Raw genomic sequence first — 13,033 nt, forward strand, 5'->3', positions numbered from 1 at the left:
TCACTGGGAGAACTGAGGCCCAGTGTTCCTGTAAGGTTATGATTTATCCAAAATAGCTTTGTTATGGTAGGATTTTTTTCCCCCTCCCACCTCCCCAAGCATTTTAAGTGGATTTGGTGGATTTGTTCTGCCAGACCTTGCTGGAAATGGGGTGATTTGGCTCTGATACAGCTCCCACTGTACATTCCAGGCTTTCCTTAATGAATTAACTGATTACTGCAGCTCCTTCTGGACACCAGAGCAGCACTGATGGGGTGTTCATGACAGCACTTGTCTGCCATGGATTGAGTGTGTAGGAGCAGGGATAACCTCATTCCTATTCCCAGATATTCAGTGCAGGACACTCCCCTGTACCAGATTTACTGCCCAGCCGTGTCTTTACAGCAATGCCCAGCTCTGGGGCTTGCTGAATGCTCCAGCACCTCCCCAGGCTGTTTGTCAGCAGCTGGAATGTCCTTTCTGCATCCTGAGGACTGAGCAGGCAGCCCATGGGATGAGGGGTTTCAGTCTCAATTTTGCCTCTATTCAGCACATTCTTATTTTTTCTCTTTTTTTTTTTCTTTTTGTTCCCCTCCTGCACTCATTAATTACTTCCTCATGTGCTGCCTGAGAAACGCTGGGATTTTTTGAGCTTTTTGACATAGAGGAGTCTGGAAAAGGTTAAAATCTAGATGAGGCAATGCTTATCTGAGAAAGATTTGATTGACAGAATGTCTGTGAGCAGGCACTTTACTTTTGTAACAAATAACTCCTGCAATAAACTCAGGCTTAGATTTAACTCCATTTTTCTGCACCAGATTTAAGGCCAGCGAAAGCTAAAGGCTCCATGCTTGTGTTTTACCATATTTAAATGATTCAGAGGATTCTTCCTCATACAAACCCCTACAACAATCCCACATCTCTAAAGGTCTGCATGAGTGTTTTTGATGAAGATACAGAGGAGGAGAAACCCCTGAGCTTAAACCAATCGACCAAAGGTGATTTCCAGCTCCCTGGAGACCCAGCTCCAAACGCTTTGTGCCTCAGGGATTATCTGATCATCTCCTTCTGCTCCCTCTAATCCAGGGGTGAGCACATCTGATGACAGCTTTAAAATAATAATCTGAGCAGAACAAGCAATTCCCACGGGAAAGCCCAGGGTGGGGGTGCCTGTACAGAAAACGCCACTTTCCCCCCTGCAGCACAAACTGTGAGCATTAAACCATCTGTGCAAGCAGCCCAGCCTTTGAATCAGGGCTTTGGGTCCCACAGCAGGATCTAAGCAGCTGTGGGGGTGTTTTCAGCCAGGTTATGTAAACTCTGTCAAGGAACCGAGTGGCTGAGAGGGGTGGATGGATGGATGGATGGATGGATGGATGGATGGATGGATGGATGGATGGATGGATGGATGGATGGATGGATGGATGGATGGATGGATGGATGGAAGGGCTGCGCTGGGAGGAGGCTGCACTGTTTAGGGGTTGAATTTTTGTAAAGATGCAGACAAATGTGCCACATTTCACAGCCGGACACCCACCCTAAAAGGCTTTGTGGGGTTTGGATCTGCCTTGTAGGGAACCCCAGTGCACAAATGTGGGAGGGAACAGGGTGAGCAGGGGAGGAGAAGGCAGAGGCAGGAGTCCAGAGGATGAGAAATGCCAGCCACAAATGGTGGAAAGTGCTCCAAGTGGATCTGGAGCATGAGAGGAACCGGCCCCCCTGGAGCTGCCCTTCCCCACACAGAAATTCCCAATCCATCTCCTCCAGCAGCAAAAATGCCCTAAAACTGAACCATTCCTGGGGCCCTCGGCGTCTCCAGGGTTAAGGGGTGGGAGAGCCGGAGCATTCCTGTCTTCCCACAACAAGAAGTGACAGCTCCTCATTAGAATTCATCGGAGGCAGCCCCGGGGAGCTGATGGGACCATTTCTCAGGATGTGTTGCTGGAATTATTTTTCATCCGATGATGACAACTTGGCTCAGTGCTCTGAGCTCCCTTCCCCGAGCCTGCAGACGTCCTTTGGGTCACCTGTGCCGTGCCTAAAACCGAGGAGATGAAACCCCAGAACCCCCAGCAAAGCCTGGGCACGGCCATGGAGCAAGAGAAGGGGAACGGGGAGCAAAATGAGGCAGAAACATTGGGGTTTTGTTAAAGTTACAAGGTAAAATTCATCATCTAGGTGAGCATTCCATAGAAACTGGAGCACAAGGAGATCCACAGTTACTGAATGTCTGGATATTCTGGCAGTTATTTGGTATCTATATTTACCTTAAAATATATACCTTATATATATTTACCTTCAAATAATAATATATTACTTTAAGGTAAATATATTCACCTTAAAATAATATATTTACCTTAAAATATATACCTTATATATAATATATTTACCTTAAAACAATAATATATTATTTTAAGGTAAATATATTCACCTTAAAATAATATATTTACCTTAAAATATATACCTTATATATAATATATTTACCTTCAAATAATAGTATATTACTTTAAGGTAAATATATTCACCTTAAAATAATATATTTACCTTAAAATATATACCTTATATATACTATATTTACCTTAAAACAATAATATATTATTTTAAGGTAAATATATTCACCTTAAAATAATATATTTACCTTAAAATATATACCTTATATATATTTACCTTAAAACAATAATATATTATTTTAAGGTAAATATATTTACCTTAAAATAATAATATATTATTTTAAGGTAAATATATTCACCTTAAAATAATATATTTACCTTAAAATATATACCTTATATATATTTACCTTCAAATACCAGCTCCCAGAGTCAAAGTATTCTGAGAAAAACTCTTTTTATTCTTTAAAAAAAAAAACTCTTTATTCTTTCAAAAAATTTACTGCAAGAATTTACAGTGCAAAAAACTTCCACCATGTGAATCTTAGGTCCAAGTCAAAATATTCTGAGAGAAACTCTTTATTCTTTCAAAAAATATTCTTTACTCCAAGTGCAAAAAACTCCACCATGTGAATCTTAGATCCTCTGGGGAAAAACTCCATCTTTGCCTTTTAGTTCCACCTCATCTTTTACAGTTTGGACTGGGAATCTTCCTTCCTTTGAGTCCTGGACCAGTGTGTGATTCTGTGTGATTTGGGTTAGTTTTTACTTTAAAAAAAGCAATAAAACACCAGGCAGGATTCTGGAGGTGCAGAACTCCAGAAATTACAATTAATAAAACAATTCTATTATTTTCCCTGCTGTGGGTGAAGCACCATTTGCCACTGTGTTGTTGTTGTGGGGGGGGTTTCTGGGGAAAATAAAGAACATTTGGATGCTGTTAATGAATCAGGCTGGAGCCTGAGCAGGCGATGGTGGGAGGAGAAGGCAGCAGATCCGTTCTGGTGCCTCCTCCAGGATGTTCTGCTGCTCTGTGGCACCTCAGGGTGCCAGGGAGGTGAGAATTGCTCATGATCTCCCTGCAGTGTTTTTCCCTCACGCCTGCACCAGCATTCTGTGGGATCAGCCGGCCTCGTCATCGCCTGGGCTGCTCTGTCCGACCTCATCTCTGCGGATATCCATGACACACCCAGCTGGAAAGATCATTGATGAGCAGCTCAAGCTGGCATTTCTGCACAGAAGGTGTCAGCAGGGAGATTTCAGCCTGGGTTTTAAAACCCCCATAAGCCAAGAGCTGAAATCATCTCTGCTTCGTCACTGTGTGTTAACTGTGCCCATGGACTCACTGAGGGTGAGATTTTAGACATTGCTTAATCACTGTTGGTTTTAAATGGAGCAGACTTTCCTGAGCCATGCATTTGGGTGCTGAAAATCCCCATTCAGCATTTTTCTGCACATGGAACATGGGAGCACATTCCAAGGGTTTGGGTCCTGAAAATCCCCATTCAGCATTTTCCTGCTCATGGAACATGGGAACAAGATCCAAAGGGTTTGGGTCCTGAAAACCCCATTCAGCATTTTTCTGCTCATGGAACATGGGAACAAGATCCAAAGGGTTTGGGTCCTGAAAATCCCATTCAGCATTTTTCTGCTCATGGAATATGGGAACAAGCTCCAAAGGGGTTTGTCAGGGAGATGTGGAGTCTGAGGTTCACATCTGAATCCAGAAGTGATGAGAGGATCTGGGAATCTTCCTGAGGTGGATTCAGCAGCCTCCTTCCAGGGATCCACCTCCAGCTGGCAGGAGTGGATGTCTTTAGCAGCAAGATTTTGATAAGGAGAACACCACAAAGCCATAAAAATGGAAATCAGCTCCTGTTCTGTTAAATTAACCTGTCAAAAATTCTCTCTGTGGCCAACAATCAAGCTAATTACAGAAAGACCTCTAAACACAAAAAGAATCAGATTTATTGAGTTGTTACCTGCCTGCATTTTCCTGCCTGAGCAGCCCACAGATCCTCATGCACGTTGTTGATTTGGTCCCTGTGTGATCCCAGGGGCTGTGTGGGGAGATAAAATCTGCAGGAGCGCCATAAAATCTGTGACTCTCCCACATCCTGGGGCTGGAGGCACCGCAGCCAATTCCCCTGCACAAAACACTCCTTGCACAGAAACATTCCTGCACACAAACACTCAAAAACACTCCTGTACAGAAACATTCCTGTACAAAAACACTCAAAAACCCTCCTGTACAAAAACCCTCCTGCACACAAACACTCCTTGTACAGAAACATTCCTGCACACAAACACTCCTGTACAGAAACACTGATCCAGATTTCCTCATTTTTCAGCGATGCTGATCCAGTTTTCCTCATTTTTCAGCGATGCTGATCCAGTTTTCCTCATTTTTCAGTGATGCTGTGCCCTGGAGGGATCCTGCCTTAAATATTGTGTGGAGCAGCCACAGGAGGAGGAGAAGGAGGGGACTCCAAATACCCCTCAAAAATCAGAATTGTTGCCACAGGTTCAGGGTCTGTCCCTGCCTGCTCCTGCCATCCTTAATTATTCTTTTTTTGCTTCATTTTCCAGTTGTTTTTCAGTGCTAAAAATAGGGAGGGAATAGAGAGGAATCCCCCTTGGGCTCGGATCCTATTAAGCTGTATTTCTGTTCAGAGGAGAAAATAAAAAGTGGAACTGAATTTCCTCAAAGTTAATTCCCAAAGCTGGGCCCTGGAGGGATGTAGGTCACTTTGCTTTGTTCTGAGCTATAAATAAATTGGTTTTTCCCTGAAAAGTGGGAGCAGACCCGTCCTTGCTGCTTTATCCAGGTCACTGCCTCTGAAGGTAACAGCAGAGGCTCCTGCTGCCACTTCCAGGCTCTGCTTTTAAGGACAGGATTCTCCAAACCAATTTTTTTTTTTTTCTGTATTAAGTGTGCAAAACAGCACTGCAGGACATGCACTTGGATTAATTTATACTTTATTATTTTTTATTATAGATTTTTTATTAGATTTTTATATTTTTTATTTATTATTTTATAATAGATACATTTATATATTTTATATATTTGTATTTTATAATATACTATTAAATTATTTTATTTATTTCTACAATAATTGTTATAATATATATTTATTATAGTCTATGTTCTATATTATTGTATATTAGTATATATCATTATAACAATAAATTAGTATATATTATAATAGATAATAATATAAATTATATTTTATATAATACATATTATATCAACTATTACACATATTATATTTTATATATTTTATATGAATATAATACATAATATACAATATGCAATATATAATATATAATATATAATATATAATATACTATATATAATATACTATATACTATATATAATATACTATATATTATATATAAATTTTAATATATCTATACATAATACATTATTTTATAATTTCTATTTTATAGAGATATTTTATACATCTACAGATCCATAAACCACAAAATTTTTGGCAGCCTATTTTCCCCTCAATCACCAATATATTTTTATCACACCAACATATTTTGATCCCATGAAATATTCACCTTCAAAAAACATCACTAAGGGATCAAGTGGCCCAAGTTTTCCACGTGGAAAATGCAAAATATTAAGGAGATTTCTTTTTGGGAAAAAAAAGTCAATTAATAATAATAATAATAATAATAATAATAATAATAATAATAATAATAATAATAATAGTAATATTTTAAAATTTAAATTTTTAAAAGAAATCCACCTATCCTGGCTGACCCTGGAGTGGCTTCCATGGCTGCCAGAAGGTGCTGAAGGAATTTCATGAATATTTCTGTGGAACAGCGGCATCCAGTGGGCAAAGAGCAATTCCTGCTGATTTCCTTGGAAAACCAGGATAGGGCCACAAAAACAGAGGTTTCTCCCCAATATTCAGTGCTTTGCAAACAGTCAATTTTATTTTTATTTTTAATTTTATTTTTAAAAGAGAGAGTAGCTTGAATTTTTTTTTCTGTTTTAAACAATTAATTTTAATTTTTAATTTTGTTCTTAAAGAGAGATTAGCTTGAATTTTAATTCTTTTCAATTTAAATATATTTAGGTTTTAATTTTTATTTTTTTCTACAAAGGAGGCTTGAATTTTAGGGATTTTTTTTTTTTAGTCTTAAAACGTTTTTCATTTTTATTTTTTAAAGAGAAATTAGCTTGGGGAAAAAAAAAAAAAAACAACCTGACATAACTCCTGTGCAAGCTCCTGTTTGGAACAAGTAAGTTCTAAACAAAAGTAAGTCCTGAATGATCTCAGTAAGTCCTGAATGATCTCAGTATTTATTGAGTGAGCCCAAAACTCAAAAATAAATGCTGAATTATCTCAGTATCTATTGAGTGATCCTAAAACTCAAAAATAAATTCTGAATTTATTTATTTATCTCAGTATTTATTGAGTGAACCCAAAACTCAAATTTAAGTCCTGAATGATCTCAGTATTTATCGAATGAGCCCAAAACTCAAAAATAAATGCTAAATTATCTTAGTATCTATTGAGTGAACCCAAAACTCAAATTTAAGACCTGAATTATCTCAGTATCTACTGAGTGATCCCAAAACTCAAAAATAAATGCTGAATTATCTCAGTATTTATTGAGTGATCCTAAAACTCAAAAATAAATCCTGAATTATCTCAATATTTATCGAATGAGCCCAAAACTCAAAAATAAATCCTGAATTATCTCAGTATCTACTGAGTGAACCCAAAACTCAAATTTAAGTCCTGAATTATCTCAGTATCTACTGAGTGATCCCAAAACTCAAATTTAAGTCCTGAATTATCTCAGTATTTATTGAGTGAACCCAAAACTCAAATTTAAGTCCTGAATTATCTCAGTATCTACTGAGTGATCCCACAACTCAAAAGGAAATCCTGAATTATCTCAGTAAATCCTGAATGATCTCAGTATCCATTGAGTGATCCCAAAACTCCAAGAACGGATCTTCACAATTGGAGCTGGCTGCACTCACCTGCCTCTGATTTATTTTTTTTTTAATTCAGATTAACACAAATCTGCCTGGCAACACCCGAGCTGAGGGAGGGAACACCACTGACCCCACTCCAAAACATCCCCCAGCACTCACTTTCCCCCTGTGGCCAAAGGCTGACCTGAGCTGCAGCTGTGTCAGGACCAAGGCAGATCAATTCCCTCACAAATTCACATTTTTTCCCCGGTTTGTGTGCTCAGCTGGCCAGGCCAACGTCCCTTTGACGCAACACAGAGGACAGGGGACACCGAGTCCTGCTGTTTTCATCAAGTGCCAGTGACCAGCTTGGTTTTGGACAGGTCCTTTGTAGCCACAAAACTCAGGGTGGCAGCTGCTGTGCCCTGACGCTGTCTGAGAAATTTGCTCTCTCCAGCCTGCAGCAGCCCCAGGCAGCGCTGCTGCCCTGATGTCCCCCTTCCCTCAGTGCTCTGCTGGTGCTGGGGTGGCACAAAGGACGGTTTTGGTGACCTTGCTGCCACATTCCTGCTGGGTGTTAGTGCTGGCAAGGTTTTACCTCATTTAACCAGAGTTTTCAAGGTGCCTCTGAGCTCGGCAGGGGCAAAGTCAGTGGAGTTTGTGTCCTGCACCTGACAGGAGAGTGCAGGGTATTAAAGCTGCCAAGGTTTTACCTCATTTAGGTGTTTGTGAGCTCAGCAGGGGCAAAATCAGCGGAGTTTGTGTGTCCTGCACCTGACAGGAGAGTGCAGGATAAAGCTGGCAAGGTTTTACCTCACTTAACCAGAGTTTTCAAGGTGTTTCTGAGCTCATCAGGGGCACAGTTAGCAGAGTTTGTGTGTCTTCAACTGGCAGGAGGGTGCAGGATAATGCTGGCAAGGTTTTACCTCACTTAGCCAGTTTTTAGGCAAAGCCAGCAGAGTTTGTGTGTCTTTACCTGACAGGAGAGTGCAGGGTATTAATGCTGGCAAGGTGTTACCTCACTTAGGTGTCTCTGAGCTCATCAAGGGCAAAGTCAGCGGAGTTTGTGTGTCCTGCACCTGACAAGAGAGAGTCACATGAACGCTGTCATCACTGTTAGCATCACAGACGTGACACAAACTCCTAAATTGCCTCTGAAGGTAATTACAAAAGTAGTAGTCCTATGATTTAAGGTTCAAGGCCAGGCTGGATGGAGCAACCTGGCCTTGTGGAAGGTGTCCCTGTCCACAACAGGGAGTGGAGCTGGGGGATCTTTAAGGTTGCCTCCAACCCAACCCATTCCATGATCCAGGTGTTTGAATTCACCTCTGGTGGCCCTTCCGTCACCCACGATCTCATTCCAGGCACAAGGCTGGGACAGGAGGAGGAGTTCAAAGCCCACCTGCTGAACAAAAGCATCAATTCCCTTCATGGAATCACAGAACAGTTTGGGTTGGAAGAAGACCTTGAAGATCACCTCATTCCACCCCCTGCCATGGGCAGGGACACCTTCCACTATCCCAGCTTGCTCCAAGCCCTGGCATTCCAGGGACGGGTGATCTACACCTCCCCTGAGCGACCTCTCCCAGTGCCTCACCCCCTTCACAGGGCAGAATCCCCCCCCAATATCCAACCTAAACCCACTCTTTTAACAACCAATCCTGCTAAACCAAGCACTTGTTGGACTGAGCGATCCTAAACACCCCAAACACGCAACCCACGAGCATCCCTCCCTCATCCCCTCCCTTGGGCTGCGCGGCCGCTCCGCCCGGGCAAACCGGGCACTGTCCCGCACCTTCCCCCTGACCCCCGAGCCGAGCGGGGCCTGGGTCTCCCCTCAGGCTCCCCTCGGGCTCCCTGCGGGCTCCCGGGAGTTGTAGTCGGAGCGCCCGGAGCGGAACTACGGCTCCCGGCTGCCCGCGGGAGCGCAGGCGGGGCGGCCCCGGGGCCGAGCTGCGGCTGCGGCAGCAGCACCGCGGGGACGCGGCGGCCGCGGGGACACGGCCCGGCTCCGGGGACACGGCCCGGCTCAGGGGCCACAGCCACACCGGGAGGTACCGGCATAAGGGCGGATCCCAGCCCCGGTGCCCAGCTTCACCCGCGTTCTCCGCCCGCCCGGGCGCCGCTGTGGGCATGGAGGAGGGACGGCGGCGAGCGCAGCGCTGGGCTTGTGGCTCTGGGGATCCTCGGCTCTGCCTTGGCGCTGAGGTACGTGCCTGGCTTTCCCCGGGGTGTTCTCCTCGGGATGGGGCAGCTGGAAGGGACCGGGGTGGTTCTGGTGTCTTTAGCCGGCGTGATTCTGGCCCCTCTGTTGGGGTGGTTCTGGCCCCTTTAGCCTGGATGGTTCGGGCAGCTTTAGCCGGGATTGGGGCCCCTTTACCGGGGTGGTTCTGGCCCCTTTAACCCGAGTGCTTCTGATAGCTGTAGCCGGGATTAAGGCCCCTTTACCGGGGCGGTTCTGGCCCCTTTAACCCGGGTGGTTCTGGCAGCTGTAGCCGGGATTAAGGCGCCTTTACCAGCATGCTTGTAGCCCTGTCAACCGGGATTGAGGCCGCTTTAGCCGGGGTAGTTCTGTCAGCTTTAGCCGGGTTGGTTCCCGCACGTTTAGCCCGGGTGGTTCTAGCCCCTTTAGCTGGGTTGGTTCCAGGACCTTTAGCCGGGATTGAGGCCGCTTTAGCCCGGGTGGTTCTGGCCACTGTATCCCGGCTGGTTCCGGCACCTTTAGCCGGGATTGAGGCCACTTTAGCCCGGGTGGTTCCGGCACCTTTAGCCGGGATTGAGGCCCCTTTAGCCCGGGTGGTTCTGGCCGCTTTTGCCGGGTGGTTCCGGCACCTTTAGCCGGGTTGGTTCCAGGACCTTTAGCCGGGATTGAGGCCAGTTTATCCCGGGTGGTTCTGGCCGCTGTAGCCCGGGTGGTTCCGGCACCTTTAGCTGGGACTGGGGCTGCTTTAGCCCGGGTGGTTCCAGCAGTTTTAGCCGGGATTGAGGCTGCTTTAGCCCGGGTGGTTCCGGCCCCTGTAGCCGGGCCTGGGGCCGCAGCGGCCCCGCTGTGCTCCAGCCCTGTCGGTGTTTCCCTGGCGGGTGTGAGCTCCGTCCTGTTCCCGACAGGTCCCGCAGGTGAGGCCTGGCTGCCTGAGCGGGGAGCGCTCATTCCTGCCGGGAATTTATTTCATTTTCCCTGGAGCGTGTGGGGAAGGAAGCTCGGAGCTGAGGCACGTGTGGCTTTTTCTCTCCCGTGTTTCTGTGTTTCCAGTCTGCCTGGATGGAGGCCAGACTAAACCCAGAATAAACCCAGAGAAGTTGGTGCAGCTGCGCTGGAGGCACTGGAGGTGTTTGCTCTCATTTCACTGCCCGTGCTCAGCTGCAGAATTACTTTCTGAATGTCACAAATTCTGATTTCTACCTCGCTGGGAAGCAAGTGAGCCCTGGCTCACCTTCATGGAGGTCACTTGAGCTTGGCTTTAATGCTGAACCTTCTCTCTTTTTGGCTAAGAGCCTCATGACATCCTCTGCACTCCTCTGTTGCTATAGGAGGAGTGTATTTGGCTCAAATGAGATACCATTTTTATTTCTGCTCTGTTTAGCAACTCCCTGCTTTCCTGAAACTGTTTGCTATGAAGAATGATGCAGTTGTTTGTCCTTCTAGGACCTTCCTCCGTGCTTGATAACCTGTTGAGTTTTTCATTCATGGTTTCAGGATCTGGAGGAGTGAATTGTCAAGGGATGCAGCCGCTGTAAATAACCCACATCCCCCATTTTTATGGTGGGAATGATGCTGTGTGACAAATAGATAATGGAGATGTGAAAGGGGAAGCTTCCGCAGCCTTGGCAGAGCTGGAGAGGTTCTTGCCCTGCTTTGAGCTTTGCTTTCTGCTCTGAGTTGTAGGTGTCCAGGTTTGTATCTGGAGCAGGTGACATCTTTTGGGCACATGGTGGTTCCTTTGAAAAATTCTTTTTTTGACTTACAGGGCAGTAGTTGGGTAACTCTGTGTACTCTCAGCTCTACCACTGGTGTATCCTCAGTACCTTGTGCCTGTTTTTCCAGACTGATTTAATTCTGTGCTGGAAGGGCAGGAGTTCTTTAGGGTGCCTGCAGCATTATTAACAGACTGTCATTTAACAGCATCACCACAGGCTCTGTTTTATTGAAGAGTTATTTCCTTTTTAGGCTTCACAAAGGTGATTGTGTTTCCCATGCCTTCCTCTTTGCACAGCTCTGTGAGTCACTGCCATCAGAAGGAGCTTCATATTTGTGTGATACTTGGCTCAGCACAATTCTCTGCTTATTCTGATTTTGCTGTACAGCATCATATGTTTTGACATTTATTTTGAGTGCATGTTTGGAGCTCTGTGGCTGCGAAAATCCTGTGCCAAATTCGTGCATGAAGAATCTGTTATTCTCCTGCTTTGGTCTGCAATGGGCACTGCTGGGATTGTTTGGAAGAACTGGGATGCCTTTTCCACTGAAACTTTGTCAAACGTCTGGGAAACTGCAAAAAAACCGTGGGAGTGCTGTAAGTGTGGTGGTTGCAGTTGTCTCCTTCCCTTTTTCTTGGGAAGAGGGATGTCCATGGCTTTTTCAGCTGCCTTGATGTGGAAGTGGGTGGCTCCAGGAGCACAGAATGCTCTGCTGCCTCGGAAACGGGCTCATCCCCTGCCTGGTGCTTGTGCAGGTTTGATTTTGCTGCTCACAGAGGCTGGTCCTGGTGCTTTCTCTGGAGCTGAGGGCTTTGAGGTCGTGTTGTCCCTGCGTGTTCCCATCAAATCCGTTTGCCTTGCTCATCATCCCTGCTCTAGAAGTGCTCCCGGGCTCAGGCAGGATTCAGGGTTCTGCTGAATGGCAGCTCTGGTCCTGCCCTTTCCCTTCAGTTCCTGTTTTCCAGGGAGAGAAGGGAGAGTCCTGTTGGAGTGTTGGCTGTTTTTCAGGGATTCTAATTCATGGCTTGTCAAGGGCGTTTTTGGAGGGGCCAGAGTTGTAATGCAGTGTTCTCTCACCTTTCCATGCACTCTCCTTGGGAGCTCTGATGGGAGAGAGATCATTGAATTCTCCTTAAACAAAGAGAAAGTGCAGTCTGTGGTTTCTTGGGTGACTTGCAGAATTTAAGTATTTCTTTTCCCTCTGTACTAGTGTTTGAAATTTCCAAGAACGCAGAAAAAAATCCTCCAGAATTCAGTTTGGAATATGAAATCAGCGAAGTTCCACTGATGTGCTGGCAGAATATTCAGCTGATTGATCCTAGACCTTGAGCCACGTTCCCTGATGGAATCCCAAGGGATTTAGGGCTTGAAACTTCCTTCTTTTCCTGTGACCAGGCCGTGGAGAGCAGAACTTGGGAGTTGGGATGAGCTTTGTTCCTGGCTCTGCCACCAACCCTCAGGCTGCATTTCCCATCCGCAGGGTGCTCTTGGATTCTCCAGCACAAAAGAAAACGTTTGGATTTGTGAAATGCACGGGCCTGGAGGTGAACTGATGGACATGCTGCCCCTCAAACCTTACTGAGCAAGGAAGCAGGAGCTCCCCCTCACTTTGCTCTGCTCCCACACGGCTGCCTGGCCAGAGGCATGTCAGCAGAGATTAGATTGAAAGCTCCTGATCTGCTTTCAGAGCACACAAAGGGCAAGTTGCAGGCTGAAAGCAGGCAGGAGTGCAGTGCTGACCCTTCTGGGAGCCTGAAGGGGAATCTCAAGTTGGTAGGATGAGCTCTCAAGGCTCATCAGGGAT

At 45.3% G+C, this 13,033-nt stretch overlaps 1 protein-coding gene across 2 annotated transcripts in view; it reads left to right on the plus strand.

Annotated features, from left to right (window-relative positions):
* Positions 1-9,247: 9,247 nt before the first annotated feature.
* The window catches only part of MIB2 (MIB E3 ubiquitin protein ligase 2), a 47,078-nt gene continuing 43,292 nt past the window's right edge, over positions 9,248-13,033 (plus strand). For both annotated transcript variants that reach the window (XM_036396211.2, XM_036396213.2), the window contains exon 1: positions 9,248-9,519. The gene's annotated coding sequence lies outside the window, so the exon portion shown is untranslated. The remainder of the gene's footprint in view (positions 9,520-13,033) is intronic.

The sequence above is a fragment of the Molothrus ater genome, chromosome 23 (assembly GCF_012460135.2).
Source record: "Molothrus ater isolate BHLD 08-10-18 breed brown headed cowbird chromosome 23, BPBGC_Mater_1.1, whole genome shotgun sequence".
Taxonomy (NCBI): Eukaryota; Metazoa; Chordata; class Aves; order Passeriformes; family Icteridae; genus Molothrus; species Molothrus ater.